This window comes from Hemitrygon akajei, chromosome 4, assembly GCF_048418815.1.
Source record: "Hemitrygon akajei chromosome 4, sHemAka1.3, whole genome shotgun sequence".
NCBI classification, from domain to species: domain Eukaryota; kingdom Metazoa; phylum Chordata; class Chondrichthyes; order Myliobatiformes; family Dasyatidae; genus Hemitrygon; species Hemitrygon akajei.
In genome coordinates, this window is record NC_133127.1 from 32,186,041 (window position 1) to 32,200,201 (window position 14,161).

Sequence of the window (14,161 nt, forward strand, 5' to 3'; positions counted from 1 at the left end):
GGCGGGGGGGGGGGGATGGATAATATAACCATATAATGCAGGTTAGGTGAATGATTCCAGTGAGGACAAGGGTGATTACTATACTGAGTTGAGTTGAAAAGAAAATTCTACGAGGAAAGAGAGAATGTGAATAGAGAATAATATACTGTCTTATATATCCATGTATCTAGTCAGTAGCAATAAGAGGGAGGATGGGGACAATTAATTATCAGGAAGCCAATCATAGTGATGGAGGACATGGCTGAATATTGGAAAATCTTCATGAATTAGGACCATTGCCTGGTATTAGTGCCTGTCCTCTCTGTTCTTAAGAACTGGTTCAGATGCTGGATTTTGTCAGAGGTAAGCATGGTTAGCAGAGACTGAGAGTTGAATCAAGTCAAAGTTAACTTTTTATTAAAGATGTATATGTTACCATGTACTACCTTGTAATTTATTTTCCTGCAAGCATTTACAGAAAAATAAAGAAATACAATATAATTTATGTATAATTTTAAACACTAAAGAAGACCCAATATGAAAAAGAAAGCGAGTTGTGCAAATAATAAAAATGTAACAAAAAAACAGAACAAGTAGGATCTCCCAGTGGCCGCCCATTTTAACTCTATTTCCCTCTCCCATTCCAATATGTTTGCCCATGGCCTCCTCTACTGTTGCGATGAAATCACACTCAGGTTGGAGGAACAACACCTTGTAATCCATCTGGGTAGCCTCCAACCTAATGGCATGAGCATCGATTTCTCGAACTTCCAGTAATACCCGCTCTCCTCCTTCACCATTCCCCAACCCCTTTTCCCTCTCTCACCTATTCGCCTTGCCCGCCATCGCCTCCCCCAGTGCTCCTCCCCCTTTCTTTCTTCCATGGCCTTCTATCCTCTCCTATCAGACTCCCCCTTCTCCAGCCCTGTATCTTCTTCACCAATCAACTTCCCAGCTCTTTACTTCACCCCTCCCTTCCCCCTTCAGGTTTCACCCATCACCTTGTGTTTCTCTCTCCCCACCTTTTAGATCTACACCTCAGCTTTTTTTTCCCCAGTTTTGCCAAGGGGTCTTGGCCTAAAACGTCGACTGTACTCTCCCTTCTGCAATGCGTACAAAGCGCTCCTCCATCCGCCGTATAGAAAGTCGGATCACTCCTCCATCTTGCTTCTGCAGAAGCTGAAACAAGAGGCGGCCATCGTTAAAACTGTCCATTGTTGGTTGACTAATCGGTCTCCATGCTACAGGACTGCTTTGATGACATCAACCGGAATGTTGTGATGAGGATGTCTCCGAGTTCACGGATGGGGTCATGAGCTTCACCCAGAAGTGCCTCGAGGATGTTGACCCCAAAAATCAGTCAGGGTCTATCCAAACCAGAAACCCTGGATCAACAGTTCCATGCGAGAAGCACTTAACACGCAAGACAGAGCGTATATTGCTGGTAACCAACAGGAACTTAAGAAATGCCACTACGATCTACACAAAGTCATCAAGGCAGTGCAACGACAATACAGGGACTAGATCCAGACACAACTCTCCACCAACAACACATGCAGCTTATGACAAGGTCTGCACACCATGGCAGACATCAAAGCTAAGTGCAGTGGTGCTGCCAAGATCACTGCCTCTCTCCCAGATGAGCTAAATCTTTTTTACACTTGGTTCGATGTCGCCAACTGAGCCCCCGAGGAGAGCTGCTGAAGCGACCTGCTCCTTGGTCATCTCTGAGGCTGAAGTACGCAGGTGTTTCCAATGAGTCGACAGTCCCAAGGCCGCGGGACCGGACAGCATCCCAGGGCGGGTACTCAGGATGTGCACGGCACAACTGGCAGGTGTGTTTACAGACATTTTTAATCTCTCCCTCTCCCAGTGTAGAGTGCCCTCCTGCTTCAAAACATCCACCATTGTCCCTGTACCTAAAAAGACCAAGGTAACATGTTCGAACGACTGGTGTCCTGTCGCACTCACCTCAATAATAAGAAAATGCTTTGAGAGGCTGGTCAACGACTACATTTGCAGCAGGCTACCACCCACACTGGACCCCCTTCAATCTGCCTACTGACACCAGCAATCAACAGATAACACAATATCCTCAGCTCTACACACCGTCCTTACACATCTGGAGAAGAAGGATGTTTATGTGAGAATGCTGTTCTTGGACTACAGTTCAGCATTAAACACCATAATTCCATCCAGGCTTGACATGAAGCTCAGAGACCTCGGCCTTCACCCCGCCTCGTACAGCTGGTCCTGGACTTTGTGTCAGATCGCTGGCAGGTGTTAAGATTGAGCTCCTTCACCTCTGCCCCTCTGACCCTCAACACAGGTGCCCCTCAGGGCTGTGTCCTAAGCCCCCTCCTTTACTCTCTGTATACCCATGACTGTGTCACCACCCACAGCTCCAATCCGCTAATTAAATTTGCTGACGACACTACTCTGATTGGCCTAATCTCAAATAATAATGAGGCAGCCTACAGAGAAGAAGTCATCATCCTGACACAGTGGTGTCAAGAAAACAACCTCTCCCTCAATGTCGCAAAAACAAAGGAGCTGGTTGTGGATTACAGGAGGAATGGAGACAGGCTAGCCCCTATTGACATCAATGGATCTGGGGTGGAGAGGGTAAACAGCTTTAAGTTCCTCAGCATACATATCACTGAGGATCTCACGTGGTCTGAACATTCTCACGTGGTGAGAAAAGCACAACAGCACCTCTTTCACCTCAGACGGTTGAAGAAGTTTGGTGGAGACCATCAGGCTCTGGGACAGCTTCTTCTACCAGGCTGGCAGACTAATTAATTCACACTGATACAATTGCATTTCTATGCTATATTGACTGTCCTGTTGTACATACTATTTATTACAAATTATTATAAATTGCCCATTGTACATTTAGACGGAGATGTAACGTAAAGATTTTTACTCCTAATGTATGTGAAGGATGTAAGTAATAAAGTCAATTCAATTCAGTTCAAATTCTAAGATCTTTCTATAGGGGCACAATTGAGAGCATCCTAACTGGCTGCATCACTGCCTGGTATGGGAACTGTACTTCCCTCAATTGCAGGATTCTGCAGAGAGTGGTGCGGACAGCCCAGTGCATCTGTAGATGTGAACTTCCCGCTATCCAGGACATTTACAGAGACAGGTGCACAAAAATCTTCTGTGCCAGAGGTATAGAAAATGTTACATGAAATACCCTTTTGCTTATAAAGGGGTGTAAAGACTTATCAGGAAGTTTCCACAGATCATGCAACCTGCAGTTCATTCAACTCAATGAATTTGCACCAACTGCAGGCATCCACTTATGCTAATTCTACACTCATCCAATTTTATTTTCTCCACATCCCTGCAGGTTCCTCTACTCACCAAATTACAGTGAAACTAGAGCACCTGAAAGAGATGTACCAACTCCTACTAGGCAGCTCTGGCAGTTAGGGTTAAACCCAAACGATTGGTGCTATTGCAGTGTTGCGCCAGTGGTGAGGTAGCTTAATAAATGTCAAGGAGATAATCACTACTCTTTTGAGAGGACCTGGAGATGATTTGGTGTAGCAGAACTGAGATGAGGTGAATGGAAGCAAGGCAGAGTCAAAGCACTGGGACACTGAATTGGCTGCAGTCAGGACTGGCTTCGTGGCTGTGGACTCACTTTCGTGAACTTCAGTTCTGAACGCTTTTTGTTTACTTTTGTTGGCAGGCTTTTTTTTCTTTTCTGCACATTGGGTGTTTGATGGTCTTTTTTATTGGATTCTATTGGGTTTGTTTTTTGGCTACCTGTAAGGAGGAGAATCTCAAGGTCTACATACTTAGGCAATAAATATACTTTGAGCTTTTAAGTTTTGAGCTCTGAAGAAACAATAGTGATTTGTTAAACACAACTTGTGTTTGACTAAAGTAAAAAATACAGAAAGTGCTGGAAATTATCAGAAGGGCAGGCAGCACCTGTGGGGAGAGAAAAAGAGCTAACATTTCAGGTCAGTGAGTCCTCAGTCACTCACCAGTAATGGTTAATGGTTGGTCTTCAGAATGGGGGTTGATAGTAGTGGAATAGAGATGGGAGAAACACAGTTAACTAGAGAATTAATGAGAAAAACTCTCAAGGGAAAATAATAGAGAGAAGTGGACAAAGATTATATGGAACAGTATGGAAAATGTAGACACAAATTCAGTGTGCTCCATCAATTAGATTGCAACAAATAAAGTTTCAGATGTTGGGGAGCTCCTTTAAAGCAAGGGAGGATGGAGAGGTTAGTGGAGGGAATTCCAGAGCTTTGAGCTTTGACACATAACAATGGAAGAATGACTGAAACAGCGCTGCTTTAGAAACCAGAATTGAAGGAAAACAGATTTCTTGACATGTGTCTGAATTGCAAGAGATTACAAATGCAAGGGGGTTTGAGGTTCCTATGCAGTTCATGAGAATGTTATTATTTGTCACTCACCCCTTTAAAAGTAAGAAATGGAAAATGACATCTTGTATTCACAGAGGAATAATACTTGCTGCTGTAAAAGCTTTGCACGGCACTCAAGACGTGGTCTCACCAGCATATTGTTGGTACAACAAATGGGTTGTAATGCTGTTTTGTTTGACTGCATTCATGGATATTCAGATACGATTGAATGACAATTAAACTTGAACTTGAACTATAGTTGTAACATGATATCCCAAATCTTGTACTGCATGTGAAGTTCCATGAAGGCAAGCTGTCTACCTGTGTTGCAAATTTCAAGGTACTATGTACTTGTACTTCTAGATCTCATTGTTCTAAAACAATCCCCAGGGCCTGTCATTCACTGTGTACGAGGGGTGATTGATAAGTTTGTGGCCGAATGTAGAAGGAGTCAATTTTAGAAACCTAGCACATTTATTTTTCAACATTGTCCCCTCCTACGTTTACACACTTAGTCCAGCGGTCGTGGAGCATACGGATCTTGGACCTCCAGAAAGTGTCCACAGATGGATGATTGATAAGTTCGTGGCCTAAGGTAGAAGGAGATGAGTTATACAACTCTCGTTACAGGCACATGCAGGTCAACTCTTTGAGTGATTATGCAGAAAGTTTGAAGTTAATAACTCATCTCCTTCTACCTTAGGCCACAAACTTATCAATCACCCCTGCTGTGGGCACTTTCTGGAGGTCCAAGATCCGTATGCTCCACGACCGCTGGACTAAGTGTGTAAACGTAGGAGGGGACAATGTTGAAAAATAAATGTGCTAGGTTTTCTAAAATTGACTCCTTCTACCTTAGGCCACAAACTTATCAATCACCCCTCGTATATCATGCTGCCATTTAACTTCTCAAAATGCATCAGTTCACACCTCTCTGAGTTAAATTCCTTCTGCCTTTCCATTGCCCATTCCCACCCCACCCCCCAATCTATATCCATTTGCAACCTGAGATGACCGTCTTCAGGAACGATGCATAACTTTTCTACTGGCTCAGAACCACCCATATTATACAATCACACAAGGCCAAGGTTTACCCTAATCTGTACATGAGACACAGTGTACAATCCCATACAAATGCAAGCACTGAGTTTTTAAAAATTCGAACATTAGTGTGTGACTAATCTTTGAGTAGTTGCAGTAAGATTCAAGATTGAGAATTATCGTTCTTCAGTTCACACATGTAAAGGACAGCAAAATGATTGCAGCATAAGAACCACAATAAGCATAAAGATCACAATAAATATAAATACATAAGATTAGCTCATATACATAGACTGATTGTATGTACATGAAGTGACGCTAGGTACAGGAGTATTTGTAGGTAAGGTGACGCTGATAGGAAATAACAAAGTAGTGGTGACTGGGAGTGTGTTTGGGTGGGTTAATGGTGGAAGTGTTGATCAGCCTGATGGTTTGGGGGAAGTTTTTGAGTCTCGTGACCCTGGTGTGGGTGCTGCATATTCTCTTCCCTGATTGAGTGAGTGATGCACCATCAATAACTCACTCTGAGACGTAAAAGCGAGGTATCGGCTTTTATTGACTGGAAGAAGAAACAAGCAGTGAGTGACCACCATACTACATCCTGGAGACTGAGAGGCCGGGCTCAGACCTCCATCACCTTTATACAGGGGTCTGTGGGAGGAGCCACAGGAGCAGTCATCAGGGGCGTGTCCAGACAGGTATATGTAGTTCACCACAGTGAGTGAGTGAGTGAGGCCTCTGTCAAGCAGAGAGTCAAACTTGGATGTTGTGTCCTTGCTGTCTAGATACATAAGTCCAGGCACTACCATATGGAGAGCAAGCCGTTGCCCATGTAGCAAGCTCCCCCTCTCCACGCATCTGATGAACCCAAAGGAACCACAGAGACCGATACAGTTTGGTACCAGCAGCATCTCCGGAGTTGCCAGGCAGCAGTGAACCAATCATAGGACTCCCTTAGGGAATCCAGCTCTGGATTTTTCCCTCGGGGTTTACTCCCTCAGTTTTCCCCATGAGTGGGTGTAGCCACAAGGCAGCAGAGGTTTGAGATCAGAGTTTTCCTTCTCCTAGATGAGCTGCCAAACACGGCTGATGAGCCCCATCTGCCCAAATCTTCCCCGACTGGAGTGGGACAAACAGTCCACGAGTGGGGTGGATGGGATCCTTGGTGTTATTTCCAGCCTTCCTCCATCACCGTTCTGTAGAAATGTATTGATGGTGTGTAGGCTCGTGCTGGTGATGGGATGAGCAGTTTTAACTCCCCATTGTACAGCTCTTGTGTCTGCTCCGGTGCTGTTTTGTACCCAACAGGATGCTCTCAACTCCTCATCTGTGGAAAGTTGTAAGCATTAATGTGCATAATCCAACTACCTTCAGCCTCCTCAGAAAGTAGAGGCACTGGAGATGTTTTCTGATTATGTTAGATGTGTTCTGGGACCACGAAAGTTTGTGCAATATGTGCACTCCCAGGAGTTTGAAACTGCTCACAGTTACTGCTGCTGTGCCACCAATGTAAAGAGGGGTGTGAATTTTTCTGAAGTTTTTTTGGAGTTGATAACCATCTCCATTGTCTTGTTTACTTTGAGGAGGAGGTTATTTCGTTATTTCCCTGGCACAGTCCTTGATCTCTTCTGCCTCCCCTCTGTAGGCCATCTCATTGCTCGTTGTTGGTGATGAGCCCAATCTCTGTCATAGTATTGCAGAACCTGATGACGTGATTGCTTGGGTGTTTGGCTGTGCAGTTGTGTGTGAACAGTGGGCTCAGCATTATACCCTGGGGGGGGTCACCTGTATTGAAGATGACAGTGAGGGAGGAATGGTTGTGCATCCTGATAATCTGTGGTCTGTTGGTTAGAAAATCCATCACCCAATTATAGAGTAGTACATTTAGAATGAGCAATAGGAACTTGTTCACCGAGGTCTGTGGGACAATAGTGTTAACTGCCAAAATGAAATTTTGAAACAGCATTCTGATATAAGGCTATTGTCAACACTGAAAGGTTTGAGTTATAAAGTGAGATTGGATAGGCTGGGTCTTTTTCCCCCAGAGCAAAGCTTGCTGGGAGATGCCATGATAGAGAGTCACACAATTGTGAGAAGATACTGCTGAAGGGTCTCGGCCTGAAACATCGACTCTACTCTATTCCAGAGATGCTGCCTGGCCCGCTGAGCTCCCCCAGCATTTTGTGTATGTTACTTGGATTTCCAGCATCTGCAGATTTTCTCTTGTTTATTAATGAGAAGATACTTAGATAGGTTAGATATCCAGAGCAATACACACAAAATGCTGGAGGAACTCAGCATGTTAGACAGCATCTATGGAAATGAAGTCAGCGTTTCAGGCCAAGATGTTACTTCAGGATGAAAGAAGGGTTTCGGCCCAGAATGTTGACTCTTTATTCATGTCCAGAGATGCTGCCTGACTTGCTGAGTTCCTCCAGCACTTTGTGTGTGTTGCTTTGGATTTCCAGCGTCGGCAGACTTTCTCATGTTTAGGTACCCAGAGTCTGTTTCCAATAGTAGGATGTCCAAAGCTAGAGGTCACTGTTGTAACTTGAGAGAGAGCAAGTTTAATGGTGATCTGAGGGGTAAATCATTCACACAAAGTGTAGGTGGTATCTGGAATGAGCTGTCAGAAGAGCTGGAAGAGGTGATAGAATATGATAAGGCATCTGAATGAGTAAGGCACAGAGCGATATAGTCTCAATGCAGGTAGATGGGTTGGCTACAGCTGAGTATGATGGTCAACATAAAGATCGTGTACCGAAGAGTCAGTTCCTATACCATACAGCACAATGGCTCTATGATTGTTGTGTGGGGGTGAAGTGCAGGGGAGGGTGAATATTTTTGTTTAATAAAATCATTTGTCTTCCAGAAGTTGAAATTTTCCAGTCAGGTCAATTGACAGAGAAACATTTTTAACATGTGATATACATTCAGGGGAAATTCTTGGATACACTGAACGTTATACTTGAAGGCTAATGCTTCCATTTTTCTGCAGCCTGATCCAAAGGTTGTTTTCCGTGTGCTTTGACAATGCTGATATATGGTGCCAGAGGATTTTCCCCTTTTTCAAAGACAGAATGTTTTAATTTCTGAACATCTCCTGGCGATTGTTTCAATTTTGGAGGATTTCGATAAAATCGGGTGGCTTTGTGAGAACCAGGATTGAATATTCTGCTGCGGTGAGAGTTTGATAAAATGCTTCGGTTTCAATGCAGTCCATCTGCCATTACCGTGCTCTGGGCTGCAATAAACCTCGTCTGACAAATGTTCCAGTCTCGGCAGTGTAGAAAAATAACTGTTGTAATTGGGTTAAACTGCTTCAAAATACTGGGCATCAGTTATCTTTCTCCACACTGCTACATGCCTTGAAGGGAGAAGTCACCAAATACAAAGTTATAAAGTAGACAAAAATCATGTTCTTTGGTAATAGAATTTATGTATTTGACAGAATTTAGTGTAGCTTACAATGTGTTATTAAACAGGGCATAGTTTATACCCAGCCTGACTCATGCACAGATACTTAAACACAGCAGAAGCAATTGGTTACATGGATGCAATAGAAGGATTGCATGTAGCTGATTGTAGATTAATTTATAACCAAAGGCAGCCTGCGCATGGCTGGGAGTAAGCTTGGTTAGTTATTAACTGGGTCGCCAGGCTGAATGTCACACTACAGCAGGAGGCTTTGTCTTGCGAGAGAGACGGAGAGAAGTCAATTATTTACATAATGTATTTAAATCCTTTGTGCTGCAAGCTATGGGGAGAGGTGTGTGTGTGTGTGTGTGTGTGTGTGTGTGTGTGTGTGTGTGTGTGTGTGTGTGTGTGTGTGTGTGTGTGTGTGTGTGTGTGTGTGTGTGTGTGTGTGTGTGTGTGTGTGTGTGTGTGTGTGTGTGTGGCTGTGATTGGACGAAGAAGCCTTGATGAAGAATTCTCTCTAAGTTAGAGAGAAAATTTGAACAGCAGGAAGAGTGGGTCTTAACACAAAACTTAATGTTGTAAATGTTTAAGAATGTCAGAGGTGGGATTTAATTTCATTTGGGTTTGCATGAACCATGTCATGCCAGAGGAGGCAATAGGGATTGCAGATGCTTGAATCTAGAGCAACACACAAAGACGCCGGAGGATTCAGTGGGTCATGAAGCATCTATGGAGGAAAATGAACAGTCAATCTTTGGGTTGACAGACAACATCTAGGCTCAGGACAAGAGTTAAGATCAAAAAGGTTCACTTACTGTTCAACTTTCATGCGAAAACTATGAAATGGGTGACCATAGTGCCTGCCTAATTAAGACGAAAGCTTCCAGAAGTTATGCCAAACCATTTTCAATTTATTCAGGTGTTCTCTCAGCCACCTGACAACGATATCAAATGGTAAACTCAAAGCCTATTGTTTGGGTTTAGGAATAACAAGAGTGCTAATCCAGGAACTTCAAAGGTAATATCAGCTGATGTAACATCAAATATCCTCTCATATACCGTACCTCTCTCCTGTCACACTTGTATACACATTCATTGTCTATTTTGCTGCCTAAGCACCCCTTGCCCCACCTGCATGAATACCCACCTCTAGATACCTATTTTTGAGTGAGAAGATTGTTCAAGATTGTGCAAGTGTAAAGGAGACCAAAATGATTGTTGCTCCAGTGAATCCACGTGAACAAGACTTCCCTCAGCACCTCCAGCATCATTATCACTCCAAAGTTAGACACAAAAGACTGCAGATGCAAGAAAATGGGGCAAGAAGCAACCTGGTGGAGGAGCTCATTGGGTCAAGCAGAATTTGTGTGAGGAAAGCAATTGTTGAAATTTCAGGTTGAAACCCTGGGAAACTCACAAATTTAGTTACTTTCATCTTATTTGGTGGTTCAGTTGTTTCAGAAAATACTGGACTCATGCACAATAGATTGTGACTACAAGTCCCCAGACAAGAAATTGAACCGTTTTGTGGGAGGAGAGTCCCAGTTTCAGATGCTACTTTTTCTTTTGCCCGTTATGCCACCGGCCTTTAGGGCAACAATGGAGGCCCTTCATCTCTAGAGGCATTCACGGCTTCCTTCAGATGCTACGTTTCTTGGATAATGCTCCACGTTGCCTTTTCAAGCAGAGATAAGAGATCACATGCCCAGGAGGAGCAAATGAGGTCCCTGTAGTGCTGACCAACATTAAGCAACCCAAACCGACATCATCAAAATGTCATTCCTGTTCATTCATCTCATTGCTATTTCTTGTCTGGCATTGGGGTCCCAATGTTGATTCAAAGTGTGCTAGGACTTGATTGGTCCCAGCTTTTCAGAAGATGCCTACTTCCAGAGAAGTTCTAGCAATACTCCTGAAACCTAGGAGTTCATGTTCTGTGCATGGTGTGCTACCTTTACCTAACATAGTTATACCTTTAGCCCTGATGAAGAGTCTCAGCCCAAAATGTCAACTGTTAATTCACTTCCATGAATGCTGCCTGAAGGCTGAGTTCCTCCAGCATAATGTGCATGTTGCTCAGGATTTCCAGCATCTGCAGAATCTCTTGTGTTTATAGTTGAATCTTTTCATGGACTGCCTCAGGGTCGAGAGTGATTTGCTGTCACTCTGGTTTTGTCGGCCCTGAAATGGCCAAAGAGGTCAATATGGGGACACAGAGACTGCAGATGCTGGAAACTGGAGGAACGCACCGGGTTGAACAGTATCTGTGGGAGGAAAGGAATTACTGATGAACTCAGCATCTTTGCAAGGAGGCACTCTGAGGGTTGAGCAGCATCTGTGAGAGGCTAACACAGGAGGTACAGAGTCTTCCATATCTGAGGTAAAGTAAGTGGTGGCTTTTGGTTGGGCAGGTGGGTAGTTTGTTAGGTGGGCTGTTATTTTGCCACAAACACAGGGCTTCAGCGTGCTCTGAATTGACAGCTTTGAGTTTCCCAACACCATCCTGAATGGCGACACTTCATTATGAGTAATCACATGACGGAGCTCAGAACAGAGTATCAGTTTCAGCGAGACACAAGAGACTGCAGATACTGGAATCTGGGATAATATACAATCTGCTGGAAGAACTCATTGGGTCAAGCAGCATTGGCGAGAGGAAAGAAACTGTCAACATACTGTGTCAAAACCCAGCATCAGGACGGAAAATGGATGGCTGTCCGTTTCAAGGATCTGGCGTCAGGCATAGGAGCAATTTGGCCTGTCTAACATAGCTGACAATATACTTGTAGAGATCTCGTATATTTATAACCTAGTTAAGATGTTTGTGTAAACATAAGCAATTTCAGGCCTTTGGTCAGATATTGTAGCATAGCGGTTAGCAGAATGCTATCACAAGCCCAGGGCATTCTGGAGTTTGGAGTTCAATTCCAGCACTGTCTGTAAAAAGTTTATTTATTCTTCCTGCAAACCGAGTGGGTTTCCTCTGTTTTCTTCCACCATCCAAAGTCGTAACAGTTAGTGGGTTAATTGGTCATTGTAAATTGCCCTGTGGTTAGGTTAGTGTTAAATAGGTAGGTTGCTGGGTGGTACATCTCATTGGGCCAGAAGGGCCTGTTCCATGCTGTATCTGTAAGTAAATAAAAGATAAAATAAAATTTTCCAATGACCACCTTCTTTGATAATACAAGTTCCTTTAAATTATCAGAATAAGATGCAAAATACACTTTCTCTGATCTTTATTCTGTGGTCTATATATTTTGATTACACTGAGCATTTTTTAAGAGATGATCTTAAACATTGAAACATACAGAGTAATGCGTCATTTTGCGTTGAAGATCAACACATTCTGAGGATTGTGTCGGGGGCAGTCCACAAATCTGCACCAACAGAGCATGCCCACAACTTATTAGCCCTAACCCTCTTGTCTTTGTATGTGGGAGGAAACCGCGGCTCCCCGAGAAAACGCACACAGTCGCGGGGAGAATGTACACACTCCTTACAGACAGAGGCAGGAATTGAACACAGATCACTGGTGTTGTAAAGCATTGTGCTAACTGCTGGGCTATTGTGCTGCCCTTTCTATCACGTTAATGTCCTCATAGTTTTGAAATTAAAGCTAGATACAACATGTATTGGTGTCCTAGACTGGATTTAAGGCCCTTCCAAGTTTATTAATCTAAATTTTGTACATTAGGGGCATTCACGTCTCCTCTATGTTTAGTATTCAAAGTTTCTAAACTCCAAATCACAGTCTCAATTAGGTATAATATCTCTGGCATATGTCATGAAATTTGTACAGTGGTATAGCAGTACAATGCAATACATTAAAAAACACTATAAATTAAAATTATATATAAAATATATACATATAAAATAAGATATATATATATATAATAAATAGTGCAAGAAGAGAGCAAAACAAGTAGTGCTATAGTGTGCAAAAGTTTGTTCATGGTCCGTTCAGAATTCTGAGGGTGGAGGGGAAGAAGCTGCTCCTAAAATGTTGAGTGTGCCCCTTCCTGTCTCCTCCCTGATAGTTGCAATGAGAAACATGCGATGTTGCTGGTGGAAAACGAAATGAGACAGTGGTAGAGAATTGAAATCTGACCTTTTACCTGCTGGAATTATTGCTATTCCAGTGTGCAAAGGGTTGCTGGGTGTTTGTTGGGAGAGAGGCAAACAGAAGCAGTAAAGGTGGTTCAGTGGTTAACTAATGAAGGTCTCCAATAACTACCCTCTGACAGGAGATATAGGGCTTCTCATGTCAAGAATCCTGGAATGTCCATCATTGCTTAACCTTATCCAACCCTGGCTAGTTTAGGTAATGAAGCTTTATCAGCCTGGCCAGGCACCTATTTACAATACCCATCACTTGACTGCTGATTCACTGATACACCGACGTGAAAGGCCAAAGGTCATCACACAAACCCAGCCGAAATCACACGCAAAGATCACTCGGCGTAAAACCCCTTGCTAGCTCCTCACCACAGTTGCTGGGTAATTTAAAATTGTATTAAAAAGACATATTTTCAGGAAAGTGAGCACCCACAGTTACTGGGGACTGTTGATGTCCGAGGGTTAGCGCAGGGACTGAGCAGGGAACAGAGCAATCATTCAAATACTGAAACAACCGTAAAAAAAAAACAAAAAGCATTTCTCTCAGGGTGAAACAGATGATTTAAAATGAGCTGATGCGTTCTGACTGGCGAGTCAAAATAATTCACTTTCCCAGTGTTAAATCCAGTCAATTTTAGACCTATATTTGATATCTTATTGTTTATTTCATTCAGTAGATGCAATTCCAACAGCCACTGGAGATGTAGTGGCTGTACACCTAGCAGGTCTCATGTCATTTGGTAAAGGTCAACCATTCATTTAGAATTTCATCATTCTTCACATAAACAGGCAAATATAATTTTTTCTTGAAGTAGAGACCTCTTTTTTTTCTCCCTGTGTGATTGGCACTGTAGCATTACAATCCCATAATCATATTCAAAAAATGCGAAATAGTGAAGTGGACATTATTACAATTACTTTATTCTATTTCATGGACACAGTCTATAGTGAAGCACTGATCACCTAAACAGAAATATACTTTGTACTGTTACCCACCAGCTTATTGGCTCCCTCAGAACCAAGGGCTGATCACACTGTCATCAGATAAACCAGAAGTAGCACTCCAGCAATGATAGCTGTGATGGCCAGGTGCTGACTCCTGAATGCATTTCAGACCTCATAAGCCTATAAGACATATGGGAGCAGAATTAGGCCATTCAGCCCATCGAGCCTGCTCACCCATTCCTTTATGGCTGATTTAGTATCTC